The following is a 14,024-nucleotide window of genomic DNA, read 5'->3' as shown; positions in this document are numbered from 1 at the left end:
GGGCAGAAGACCTGAATGGACATTTCTCCAAAGAAGACATATGGATAGCCAACAGGCACATGAAAAAATGCTCAACATCATTAATTATTAGAGAAATACAAATAAAAACTACTATGAGCTACCATTTCTCAACAGTCAGATTGGCCATCATTAGTAAGTCTACAGATAACAAATGCTGGAGAGGATGTAGGAAAAAGGGAACCCTCCTACACTGCTGGTAGGAATGTAAATTGGTACAACCACTATGGAAAACAATATGGAGATACCTCAGAAAACTAAAAATAGAATTACCATATGACCCAGCAATCCTACTCCTGGGCAATATATCTGTACAATGTTTCACTGAAAAATATACATGCACCCCTATGTTCATTGCAGCACTATTCACAATAGCCAAGACATGGGAACAACCAGATGAATGGATTAAGAAGATGTGGTACATATACACAATGGAATACTACTCAGCCATAAAAAAGAACAAAATAATGTCATTTGCAGCAACATGATTGGAACTAGAGACTCTCATATTAAGTGAAGTAAGTCAGAATGAGAAAGACAAATACCGTATGATATCACTTCTATCTGGAATATAATATATGGCACAAGTTAATCTTTCCATAGAAAAGAAACACATTCATGGACATGGAGAACAGACTTGTGGGTGCCAAGGGGGAGAGAGTGGGATGGAATGGGAGTTTAGGGTTAGTAGATGCAAACTATTCCATTTGGAGTGGATAAGCAATGAGATCCTGCTGTATAGCACTGGAAATTACATCTAGTCAACTACTTGTGATGGAACATGATGGAGGATAATGTAAGAAAAGGAATGTATGTATGTGTGTGTGTGTGTGTGTGTATATATATCTATATATATAGATATATATATATATGACTGGGTCATTTTATTGTATAGCAGAAATTGACAGAACATTGTAAATAAAATGTAATAAAAAATTAAAAAATTAAAGTACAAAAGCTTATAATGAAATAAATTTATTTAAAACTAAGATAGTAAACACACAGAACTCATCACCTCCAGATCACTTTTGGGCATTTGATTATGTACTTTTTAAAAAATTTAATTTTATTGGAATATAGTTGAGTCACAACGTTGTATTAGTTTCAGGTGTACAAAGCAAAGTGAGTCAGTCATACATATAAATACATCCATTCTTTTTTCCCATACAGGTTATTACAAACTATGGAGTAGATCTTCCTGTGCTATACAGTTGGTTCCTACTAGTCATCTTTTAAAAAATATGGAATGCTTCATGAATTTGCAGGTTATCCTTATGCAAGAGCCATGCTAATCTTCTCTGTATTGTTCCAATTTAAGTATATGTGCTGCTGAATCGAGCACTGATCATATACTCTTCAGATTATTTAGGGTAAGAGGTCTGTATGGATGGACTATATAATGATGAGCTACTGCACATAAGTAACCAATTTCGACTGTAGTGACATCAGCTTGGCAGTAAAATCAGTCACCATGGGAATATTTATTCCATGCAAATTAACAAACACTTAGAATCAAGGTTTTCAACTATTTGGTGTTTTCCCCAGGGAGGTGGATGTGAAATATTACCAGAACTTCACCTCAATACACTGTATAGGCCAAGCCATAGCTATCAAAGGGATTGTTACCTACATGGGGCTGCCAGATAAAATATACCATGCTCCATCAAATCTGAATTTCAGACAATGAATTTTTGGGGTTTTTTTAGGGCCGTACCCGTGCATAGGGAGGTTCCCAGGCTGGGGGTCCAGTTGGAGCTATAGCTGCCGGCCTATGCCAGAGCCACAGCAACGCCAGATCCGAGCCACGTCTGTGACCTCTATCACAGCTCATGGGGCGAGGCCAGGGATTGAATCTGAAATCTCATGGTTCCTAGTTGGATTCATTTTTATTGTGCCAGGACAGGAACTCCATCAATATATATTTTTTTAGTATACCTATATCTCATGCAGTATTTGAGCCTAAGTACTTTTTGTAGTATAAGTTTGTCTCCAATATTGGGATATGCTTATATTTTACAAATTAATCATTGTTTGTTTGAAATTCAAATTTAACTGGAATTCTGTACCTTTATTTGCTAAGTCTGCTGTGGCTAAGGAATGTCACCTGCCATATCAGTAAACAAAGGATATTGCATGAAAAGAGGCTCATAAGCCAATTATTAGAGAAATGCAAATCAAAACTACAAAGAGGTTCCACCTCACTCTGTTTAGAATTGCCATCATTAAAAATTCTACATATAACAAATGCTGGAGAGTATATGGAGAAGAGAACTTTCCTACACCACTGGTGGGAATGTAAATCAGTGCAGCCACTAGAGAAAGCAGTACAGAGGTTCCTTAAAAAACTAAAAATAGCGTTGCCATATGACCCAGCAATCCCACTCCTGGGCATATAACTGGACAAAACTATAATTGGAAAAGGTACACACACTCTTATGTTTACAGGAGCACTGTTTACAACAGCTAAGACAAGGAAGCAGCCTAAATGTCCACTGACAGATGAATGGATAAAGAAGATGTGGTATGTATGTGTGTGTATATACAGAATACCACTCAGCCATAAACGAAGAATAATACCAGTTACAGCAACATGGATGGCCCTAGAGATTATCATACTAAATGAAGTAAGTCAGAGAAAGACATCACATGATATCACTTACATGTGGAACCTAAAATAGGACACAAATGATCTTATTCATGAAACAGAAATAGACTCACAGACCTAGAGAACAGATTTGCGGGTGCCAAGGGGTAGAGGGAGGGATGGATTGGGAGTTCTGGACTAGCAGATGCAAACTATTACATTTAGATTTAGGATGGATAAACAAAAAGGTCCTATTGTATAGCACAGGAAATTATATTCAATATTCTGGAATAAACCATAATGGAAAAGAATGTGAAAAACAGTGCATGTATAACTGAATCACTTTGCTTTATAGCAGAGGCTAATACAACATTGTAAATCAACTATACTTCAATAAAATAATATTTTATTTTATTTTTATTTTTTGGTCTTTTTGCCATTTCTTGGGCCGCTCCCGTGGCATATGGGAGGTTCCCAGGCTAGGGGTCTAATTGGAGCTGTAGCTGCCAGCCTACGCCAGAGCCACAGCAACGCGGGATCCGAGCCGCGTCTGCAACCTACACCACAGCTCACAGCAACGCCAGATCCTTAACCCACTGAGCAAGGTCAGGGATTGAACCCGCAACCTCATGGTTCCTAGTCAGATTCGTTAACCACTGCGCCACGACAGGAAATCCCTAAAATAATATTTTAAAAAAGATGTTTCAAACATCAATCCTTTATCCACTGCAACCACTTTCTCACTCCTCACACCTCCCACATCTCCTTCCACTCCTGGTTTTGTACCCTGAGGGGATTCAGGATGGAGGAAAGCACAGGATACTGGCCCTAGGTAGTTAAGGTACATATCAAAGTAATGATTTCAATAAGCCCAGACTCTTACATTTTCCCCTTACCTCTTCTAGAGGAGTCCCTCATAGCTATCTGAAAGGCTGCCTCTCAGCCTTATGTCCTCACTAATGAATGAAACACTTCTCAACTTTTAGGTTGTGCTGTTTTGTTTTGTTTTTTTCAGTCAACACCGGCAATCCTACACTTATTGTTTCTTTCTAAGGGATTATGTTCCATGGAGTTACCACACTTTGCTCTTTATAACGCACCATCGTCAATTCAGCAGATTGAGCTGCAGGAGGACCCCTAGTTAGAAGTTACCTATGGGTTGGCCTAACGTGAGTGTTGTTTAAGAGGGATTAAAAAGTAATTACGTAGACTAATTAGCTCCTGTCTTCTTCAAAGGTGAAACCAAGACTCAGGGGACAGTCAATGAGTTGGCATTGAAAATAACAAATAAAAAATAAGCCAGAAGAACATAGGTAGCCAGAGGCCTCAAGTAATGAGCAGCTTACCTGCCCCACGGAGCAGAAGATGAGGAAGTTGACTGGTGGTTTCAAAAGCTGCTGGAAGCAGAGTCAGGTGACGTCATCTGAAACATGAAGCACAATCAAATCACCTGGGAGCTTTCCAAAATGCCAAAGTCCGGTCAATACAACACATCAATTATCTTACAATCTCTGACAGTGAGACCCAGGATTCAGGTTTGTTCTGTTTTTGTTTCTTCAAAGCTCCCCAGTGGGCTGCATTATTGATAGTTTACATTGCATTATTGAAAATAAATCTTCAGCTGGTGGTTGAAGGGTACTAACCAGGTTAGTCACTAGATTTTGAATGACTTTTCGGCTCTAAACCACATCCTGGTCACTTAGAAGCCTGACTGAGCTGCAGTCCCTGTTTTTCCAGTATGGTCTCACTTTATACTAACATCCTCTGCATTAAATTTTTTTTTTATCTATAGCATCATGATGTGTTAAATGCAAACAATATTCTATATCCTCACAGTAGACCTCTATTAATTCAGTTAATGTGTGTTTCTTTCTGTCCTAAACACAAATAACCCATCCATCACGATAAAGACAATCTGAAGCTTTAGTTTCTTTGCACATCCATTTTCTTTCTCATTTCTAACCTCTAGACAGTGGTTCTCAAACTGGGGCCTCCTGGGCCTGTAGCATCAGCATTGCCTAGGATGCAAATATGTTTTAACAAGCCTTCCAGGTGATACTAATTTACTTGACATGGAGGAACTCCTGCTCTAGAGGCAGTAACTAAAGGTAGCCACTAATTAGGGGCAGGCTCTTGGACAGACACTTCTCCTTTTTAGTCTGTTTCCTTATTTGCCAAAGGACCCTTGCTACCCTTGCCAAAGGTCCTTGCTTGCTAAGGGCCCTTCCAACAATCAAACATTGTGATTGTATCAGATGAGATTTGGAAATATGTGATTTGAGAGGATATATCAGGAGAATTATTGAAGCCATAATGCTTTTCATTGACAACATTTTCTAGATGTTCAGTCTAAAATATATCCTATATTACCCTTTATCCATTACCCAAAGCTGCCAAAATATATTTGTCTTGTCCTAAGTCTTCTGCTTGTAACCAACAACAGTAGGCTGAATGTGCCTTTGAAAATAAGACTGAAGTGCTGGGAACAGTTACTACTCCCCGTTTTCTGGCTGCTATCCTTTAGTGAGTATGGCACTAATTTGATGAATCTATTCTCAAAGATGAAGCTGAAAATATTTCCCCAAAATTCAATGACTTAGAAACTATTTTCTAAGTTTAAAATCTGGGGATCCTGGGAGTTCCCGTCGTGGCTCAATGGTAATGAACCTGGCTAGTATCCATGAAGATGCGGGTTTGATCTATGTACCCGCTCAGTGGGTTAAGGATCTGGCACTGCCATGAGCTACACTGCAGGTCTGTAGGTCGCAGGCGTGGCTCAGATCTGGCGTGGCTGTGGCTACGGCATGAGCCAGCAGCCCCTCGATTCGACCCCCTAGCCTGGGAACTTCCATATGCCATGGGTACGACCCTAAAAAAAAAAAAATCGGGGCTAAGAAATATGCAGAAGACTTATTTCCTTTTATTTTATTTTTTTTAAATGGCCATACCTGCAGCATATGGAAGTTCCCAGGCCGGGGCTGAATCTGATCTGCAGCTGTGACCTATGCTGCATCTGTAACAATGCCGGAGCCTTTAACCCACTGCACCAGCCTGGGATGGAACCCAAGCCTCTGTCGCAACCCAAGCTGCTGCAGTCAGATTCTTAACCTGCTGTGCCACAGGGGGATTTCCTTATTTGTTTCTACTAGTAGAAAAAAAAGAAAAGTAGCTTCTATTCAGAGAGCCGTCCTCATTCTTTTACCAAATAAAAGCTCCCGGAAATGACTGGAATTTTTTAGACTCACCTCGGCACTTAGACATCCACACTTTCCCCCAGGCTCCTCTACCAGTTAGACAGCAGACAGCTCAAGGTTACCACCTCTCTTGGACAGAGCATGCTTCCCTATCAGATGGTCTCCCCACTGTGCCCAGCTCCCCACTGGGTAATCACTCATTAAATAGTCCACTTAACCAGACAGGGACACTTAACACAGCCAAGGACCAAATGGGTGACTCAGGCTTCTTCTCTAACCCTTGGATTCTCTCCATCAAGACTCTCCTATAAAAGTATATAAAATTTTCTTTTGAAAGGTTAGGGAAATTTTCAAAGGGGATTTATACCATGGAGAAAAAAAGGCCAAAGTGCTTATTAATGAGATCTTTGTCCTACTGGGATAGCATCAAAGGATGAAGGGCCCTTCAAAGAAAGGGGGGAGGTCCCCTCCTATATGTGCTCCCTGCATCCCCAAGAGCCCAGTCTTTCCAGATTGTTCTCAACCATTTCTCTCCGGCAAGCAGCCCCCACCACAGGGACAGTAACAGATCCTGAGTCCCTTCTCATCCTCTCCATGTATCTGAGTCACTGACTCTGGAGGAGGCTCAGGGACATGGCTAAGCTCTCAATGATGCTAAGCTCAGCTCACATAGCAGGGGAGAGGCAAGGGCTGCTGCCACTGTAGCTTCTGAGGTCTCCTGTGGGTTTCTATCCTGGTTTGCTTCTCAATATTCTCACCAACATTTTGGCATACTTGTTTATTTTATCTTATCTTATCTTATTTTATTTTATTTTACTTTATTTTATTTTTGTCTTTTTAGGGCCACACCTTCGGCATATGGAGGTTCCCAGGCCAGGGGTCTAATCAGAGCTGTAGGCACCGGCCTAGGCCAGAGTCACAGCAACACCAGATCCTTAACCCACTGAGCGAGGCCAGGGATTGAAGCCACAACCTCATGGTTCCTAGTTGGATTCGTTTTCCACTGCACCATGATGGGAACTCCCCATCCTTGTTTTTTAAGCATGAAACCTGTTAGAACACACATGCATATCTTTCGTGGGCAGCTACTGCTTTTTGGAGAAGAGGGAAAATAGTTCCTTCTGCACTGCATCATGTTCCTCTCCAAATTCATACGTTGAAGCCTTAACCCCCAGGACCTCCGAGTATGACCTTATTTGTAAATTAGGTCATTGCAGACATAAGTAGTTCAGATGAGATCATAATAGAGCAAGACAGGCACACAGAGAGAACACTGCCTGAACAAGAAGTCTGGGAACAGATTCTCCCTAAGACCCTTGGAAGGTAGCCCCAGCAAACTCAATCAGATTTTAGGACGAGAAAGTGGGGAGCTGCTGTAACCAACACCGAAAGAGGTAGAAGTGGCTTTGGACCTGGCAAGGGTAAAGACTGGAAGAGTTTTGAGGTGCCTAGAATGTCTTGAGCAAATTGTTGGTAGAAATGTGAACATTTACAGCACTTTAGGCGAAGTTTCAGAAATGAGAAACATACTGTTGAAATCTGAGGAAAGGGATCCATAAAATAATGTAGCAGAGAATTTAGCTGAACTGTGTTTTTGTTTGTTTGTTTGTTTGTATGTTTGTTTGTTTTAAGGGCTGCTCCTGCAGCACATGGAAGTTTCCAGGCAGGGGGTCAAACAGAGCTGCAGCTGTTGGCCACAGCCACAGCAATGCAGGATCCAAGCCACATCTGTAACCTACACCGCAGCTCATGGCAATCCAGATCCTTAACCCACTGAGGAAGGCCAGGGATCAAACCTATGTCCTCATGGATACTAGTTGAGTTCGTTACTGCTGAGCTACAATGGGAAATCCTAAACTGTGTTCTTCTGTTGAGTAGAAGGTAGAACTCTAAGCAATGAACTTGGATCTTTAGCTGAGGAGCTTTCTACACGAAATGCTGCCTTTACAGCCTGGAGTCTCCTTGCTGCTTGTACTAAATGCAAGAGGAAGGAAATAAACTGGAAAAATAATTTTAAGCAAAAAGGAACCAGAAGAATTGAAAATTCTCAGCCTATCCATATTGCAAAGAGTGAGCAAGTGTGCTCTAGAGAACACCAAGAGTGTGCTGAGGGAGTAGGTCTGTGACTTGGGGACACAATAGCCACCTCTGCAAAACCCTGCAAGCTCGGACTGAAAGGGACAAAGACTGGAAGAAATGAAGGGAGGCTTCTGCCCTTGTGGGACTCTCCAGGCAGGGAACAGAACAATAGAGCAATCTGACCATGAACATACACTATTCTTCAAGAAAAGGGAAGAATGTCCCTGCAGGGCCAGCATCTCTGAAGTTCCAGACAGTCTCTGGTATCAGAGGGCCACTGCCGCCCCCTTGTACCCAGAGGACAGAGTATTTGTCTAAAGAAGATTATTTTCATGCCTCAAAATCGAATGATATTTGCCATGCTTGGTTTCCAACTTGCTAGGGACCATTGATCCCTCCCTGCCCCCCCCCCAGTTTTCCTCTTTTAAAAAAAGTTTAAAAGTACTTTTATGGTTGAAATTTCCAAATATATTCAAAAGTAGAGAGACTACTATAAGGAAACCCGAAGTACCCATCACCCAGCTTCTGTAGTCATCAACACTTGCCCAGTCTTAGCTTTTTAAAGCAAACTCTGGTGATATTGTACTGTGTGCATATATTTTTGAGGGTATGTACACGTGTGTGGGGTGTGCTGGCAACAGAATTTCAAGACATTACCTCCTTCCTGAAGAATCCAGGAATTGGAGAGTGATGGGCATTTGTATATGGATGACAGGAGAGCAAAACCAAATTTCTTCTACTGAGTGGGCTTGGTAGAGAATGCCAGGTGAGATAAAGGATGTGGCCAATATTTTCAAAATATAAACTAAAACATGGGTACAGATAAATGTAACATCTCAATTTTTTCCTTTTTGAATGAGATTGTCTATCCCAGGCCTGTCCCATCACCATATTTGCAAGCAGGTAACTTGTCTGGCTTCATGGTTCACAGATGCAGAGGAATTTTTTCCAGGATGAAACTTACCCTGAGTCTCATCCACACCTGACTTAGGTGAGACTTGGGACTTCAAGTTGATGCTGGGATAGGTTAAGACTTTCGGGGATGTTGGGATGGAGTGACTTTATTTTGCATGAAAGCTCATGAATTTGGGGGACTCGGGGGGCAAACTGTTACAGGTTGTGTCACCCCATTTCATATGCTGAAGTTCTAACCCTCCAGGACCTCCACATGTGACTGTATGTGGAAATAGGTTCATTGCAGATGGAGTGAATTAAGATCAGGTCATCTTAGAGAAGGGTGGCCCTCTAAGCTAATATGACTAGAATCCTTAAAAAGGAATGTCATGTACAGAAACACACTTGCTCACAGAGAAACAGCTATCTGAACATAAAGGCAAAAATTGGGATGATGTGTCTACAAGCCAAGAAACGTGAGAGATTTGCACAAAACTCCCAGAAGCTAGGGTAGAAGTCTGGATCAGGTTCTCCTGCACAGCCCTCTGATGGAACCAACCCCGCAGAAACCTTCCTCTCTGACTTCTAGCCTCCAGGATTGTGAAAAAACACATCTCTATGGTATAAACCACTCAGTTTGTGGCACTTTGTAACAACAGTGTTAGCAAACTAACACATTTAAATAGGCATATACTACTTTCCTCCCGTGACGTTAGGAGCCCCATTATTGTGCTTAGGGTTTTCCCCTGAGCAGAATGGTATGAGCTAAAATACTTTTTAACAACTGGTCCGCTACCCATGTCACCCAGAAAGGTTCTGGACTGACCACTGTTGCAAAGACTTGAATTTTTGGTCCTATGAAGTCTGCTCCTGGGTGGATGGTGGATGACAAGCAAAGGTAGGGTTTGGCCTGGCCAATACTTTCCATAATTGTAGATGATATGTGTGCTTGAGGCAGCTTTGTTTTTCTCGAAAAGGCAAGTGGTCAGTAACCACTTGTAAAAGAGAGCAGTGGAAATTATTTGCCCGGTAGAACTCGATTAGTAGTGTTGATTTGAACTTTTCATTTAAGGCTAACCTGAGTGCAGGCCTCTTCAGAGGAGGCCGGCTGGCATGCAGTACTCCATATGTGCCAGAAGGTGTCGCTCCACCATGCAGCCGGCCGATGTAAGACCTGCTCCTCACTGAATCTATTTCTCTAAATTTACAACCTAGTAATTAGTTACCAGGCTGTGCCCAAGTGCATATATTTACCATATCATTACCCGGAGGAAAACTTTCAGGTTTTTATATTACTTTTACCTTCTCGAAGTACTTTTTAAATTAATTTGTGGGGGCGGGAGGCATGGAGTGCAGGGGCTTGATGTGAGATCCCAGTTTCCTGAGCAGGGATTGAACTCCAGGCACAGCAGTGAAAGCACAGGAGTCCTAACCACTAGATCACCAGGGAGTCTCCTGAGTTATTTCTTTTATAGTCAGATATTTGAAGATTCTCAGTAAGTGGCGTACATGCTGGGAACTTTCACTAAAGTGAGGGGACAATGTGTGGTTTGCTTTCATTCAAGACAAAGGCATTGTAGGAAATCTAGTCTCAGTGAATACTTCTGTCAAAAACTAAGAGTAAAGCCTATGCTAGGCATTCAATGGACTGTTTCAGAGCCAGGAGCCAGGTGGTCTGACCACCTGCCAGGTAGTCTGACATGGCGAAAGGGATAGCGCCCTGAGGTAGGCAGGAAACAGGTGCTAAAGGTGCAATGACTGCTGTTTAGGAACCTAGCACATTTTGCTTTGGATCTTTCTCTTCCCTGCGGGAAAAATGGTCACAGTAAGTGGCCTTCAGAAATTCCATAGAGATTAGCTATGCAGGGGCGAGAACAACCCAGGCTCTCTGGGAGCACTCTGGACAGAGGGGAAAGAATTCTTTAAGCTGCTTATCCTCTGCTTATAGAGACTCATGTCCAAGAGCTTGATTTGGTCCAAAGTGAAGACAACTGACAATCAGAGCTTCTGTCTGGACTTTGTAGGGCTAAAGGGTAGACATTAGGATTATAGTCTCTAACGACAGAAAGACACTAATTTTTTTTTAAAGATGAAAAGATTAGTAGGCTTCCAGGCAAGGTCTGGAAGCAGAGAAATGAACAAAGAGAAGATGACAGAGTGAGTTGCTCTCTCCCCTGAGGGAAGCGGCGCGGCGGGGGGAATCTTCCTCTGAAGTGGGACTCAGAGGAATGGTTTTCATCCTTCATCTGGATTTTTTAATATATTTACTTTGAGTGCAGTATAGCTGTTCCACAATGTTGTGCCAATTTTTGCTGTACAGCAAAGCAATTCAGTTGTACATACATATATATATATATTCTTTACATTCTTTTTCCATCATGGTCTATCCCAGGAGATTGGATATGGTTCCCTGTGCTCTAGGGTAGCGCCTTGTTGTTTATCCATCCTGTATATAATAGTTTACATCCACTAACCCTAAACTCTCAGAGCATTCATCCTCCTTCGCCCTTCACATGGATTTAGACTCCATACTTTCCCACTGTTTTCTTTGAAGGGCGAACATGCAGGAGTGGGGGAAGAGGTCCATTTGGAGCTTGCTGGAAGAAGGAAAAGGTACTCATTTCGTGCCTGTAGAGAATTCTCCAAGGAGACCCGAAGACTTGGAAAGTCAAAGCCCATGTGGGGTTCATCTGATCAAGTGCCTCCCCTTCCCTGACACTTTCAAAATTAAAAACAACTACAGCAGTAATTATCTTTAAACACTTCACTTCCCATGGCTCTTTGATGGTTTAATGTTTCAAACTTCTTAGATAAGAGGATGACTCTAATGTCACTTTTTTGCTTTCTTAATAGGATGTTCACAGTTTATTTCCTTACTTGACACAGAGTTAGGTAGGCTCCTCTCGGAATCCTTGAGACGGCAGAACAAACATTTCATCTTGTACTTTATTCGCCAAAATGTTACACCTGCAGAATTTGCTCAGAGGAAAAAAGTGTACTTGCTCTGCTCACTGTATAAAAAATCCAAATGATAAGATCCTATTCATTCATTCTGGGCCCCACAAGAGACACAGAGCTTCACCGGGGTGGGGGGGGGCGGTTCTTGGGAAAATGGGGGTCAGATGTACCTTTTAGTTTATGGCCCATCAGATTAATTAGGAAAGAAAGAAAGGAAAAGCAGCAGTGGTAGGTGGGAGCTGTTTCTCCTTAAGTAACCTCTTTAGAAGCCTCGGCAACAACCTTAGGTGGAGAGCTGTTCATTTAAATCCAGACCTTGCTGTGCTCTCTTTTGAAACTGGGGTAGCTTTTAGGGCAGCTGCCACTGTTGCCTCTGGGTAGAGTTTCCTGACAGGGACAGCAGATGTGTCATGGAACTCAGGGGCAAACCAAGCTAGACAGGAATTTGGCCCTGATGAATGATTTCAGCAAGTTACTCACCTCCCTAAGCCTGTGTAACAAGAATACTAGTATCTCTGCCCAGGAGTGTCGAGAGGTTGTACAAGACGATGGACGCATAAGATCCAGCAAGTGACCTATTTGCAGAACCGAAACAGACTCATAGACTTTGACAAACTTATGGTTACCAAAGTGGGTGGGGTGGGAGGGATGGACTAGGTGTTTGGGATTGTCACATGCACACTGAGGTATATGGAAAAATTGGCCAACGGGGACCTGCTGTCTAGCACAGAGAAGTCTACCTAGTGTTCTGTGATAATCTATGGGGAAAACAACCTGAGAGAGAATGGATATGTTTATATGTATGACTGGGTCACTTTGTTGTACAGCAGAAATTATCAAAGCCTTGTGAATTAACTGCACTTCAATAAAACTTTATAAAAATAAAAACCTTAAAAAAAAAAGAAGATAGCTGAGAAGAAGAAGATCCAGGAAGGCACAAGGTAGCTGTGAATGAATGAATGGGAGTTACTTGTTATTTTACTATTCATATGACTAAGCCCCACTTGGTATGTCTCACTGGCCAGCAGCCAAGTAGCCCAGATTGGGGTCTATAATTTACCTTTTTTTCCCCCCTTTATCTGGTAACTTGGGTGGAAGTGGTCCACTAGGTGTTAAGACCTGGTGGAGGAGGGGCTACATGTAAGACCTCCATGAGGACACAGCCGCAGTGACATGTCTGGAAGACAAGTGCTGTGTCATGCAGGTCTTGGCAAGTTCAAAAACCAAACAAACACAAGAGTACAGAGTGGGTCCCTTCATGCGAGGAGACTTACACTGGTGCTGGGGGCAGTGGGGCAGTGCCGGCAGGATGCACCCACCTTGAGTGCCCTGCTCTTAGAAGCAGAGACAGCTGGTAGCAGCTGTAGGTCCGCAACATTCATTCCCTCACTTCCCTCCTGCTTTCAAGCCATTGCCTCAGGTTATTGAGACAGAGGAGTAATCCTGGGCAATGAACTAAATCTGGGCTCAAATCACATCTCACCATTTTTTTAATTACCTGACTGTGGGGATATTGTCCCTCTGAGTTTCATTCCCTTTCATGAACTGTGAAACGGGCATCCTTTGTCTACTCTTCAGTATAGCTGATGACTGAGATTGCCAGGTTAGTAAATAAAAATAGAGGACACTCAATTCCACCTCAATTTCAGATAAACAGTAATTCACTTTTAGTATAAATTTATTTTCTAGGACAACTATATTTGATAATTTTGTAGCATAACATGTTCGTAATATTGCACAAGACATACTAAAAATTTTTTTTGTAGTTATCTGAAATTCAAATCTAACCAGGTGTCCTATATATTGTCTGGCAGCCTTATTCATGACAATTAAATGTACCATAATGTTTAGTACGAAGATGGTACTGAAATGACTCTCTCTGTACTCCGAAAAAGCCCTGTATGTACTTATTTTAGGTCCTCAAGGTCAGTAAAAGAGAGGAAGAGGTAAAGGAGACAGACTAAAAAGGGTCTGTTAGAGGAGGTAATACTTGATCTGGCTTTGAAGCAGAAGGAGGAGTTTATCAGGCTTAGCATATGGTATAGAGCACAAGGCAGAGTGGTGGCCAGTGAGTAAAAGTAGCTAGGACCACTATGTTATCTTGGGATCAGTGAGAACCACTCATCTTTTGTCCAGAGGAGTGAATTGCTCAGATTTGGGTTTTAGGCAGATAGTTCTGGAGGGCTGGACAGAGGAGGCTGTGGTTCGGGAGAGTAAGAGGAAGTGATGTGAATGGGTGAAGGGCTTAGACCAAATTCATGGCAGTGAATGGAGAGGAATGGATGGATTCAAGAACT

The 14,024-nt window shown here is 42.2% G+C and overlaps 1 non-coding gene across 1 annotated transcript; it reads right to left on the bottom strand.

Annotated features, from left to right (window-relative positions):
• Positions 1–1,253: 1,253 nt before the first annotated feature.
• On the bottom strand, positions 1,254–1,360 carry LOC146400045 (U6 spliceosomal RNA). The gene has a single exon (XR_014816980.1). It is a non-coding gene; the product is annotated as a U6 spliceosomal RNA (small nuclear RNA).
• Between the last annotated feature and the right edge of the window lie 12,664 nt (positions 1,361–14,024).

The sequence above is a fragment of the Sus scrofa genome, chromosome 9 (genome assembly GCF_054392235.1).
Source record: "Sus scrofa isolate SSC_HxYL_T2T_F1_AM1 chromosome 9, Sscrofa_HxYL_maternal_Yorkshire_Landrace_v2.0, whole genome shotgun sequence".
NCBI lineage: Eukaryota > Metazoa > Chordata > Mammalia > Artiodactyla > Suidae > Sus > Sus scrofa.
This window is presented reverse-complemented; position numbering and strand designations above follow the sequence as displayed.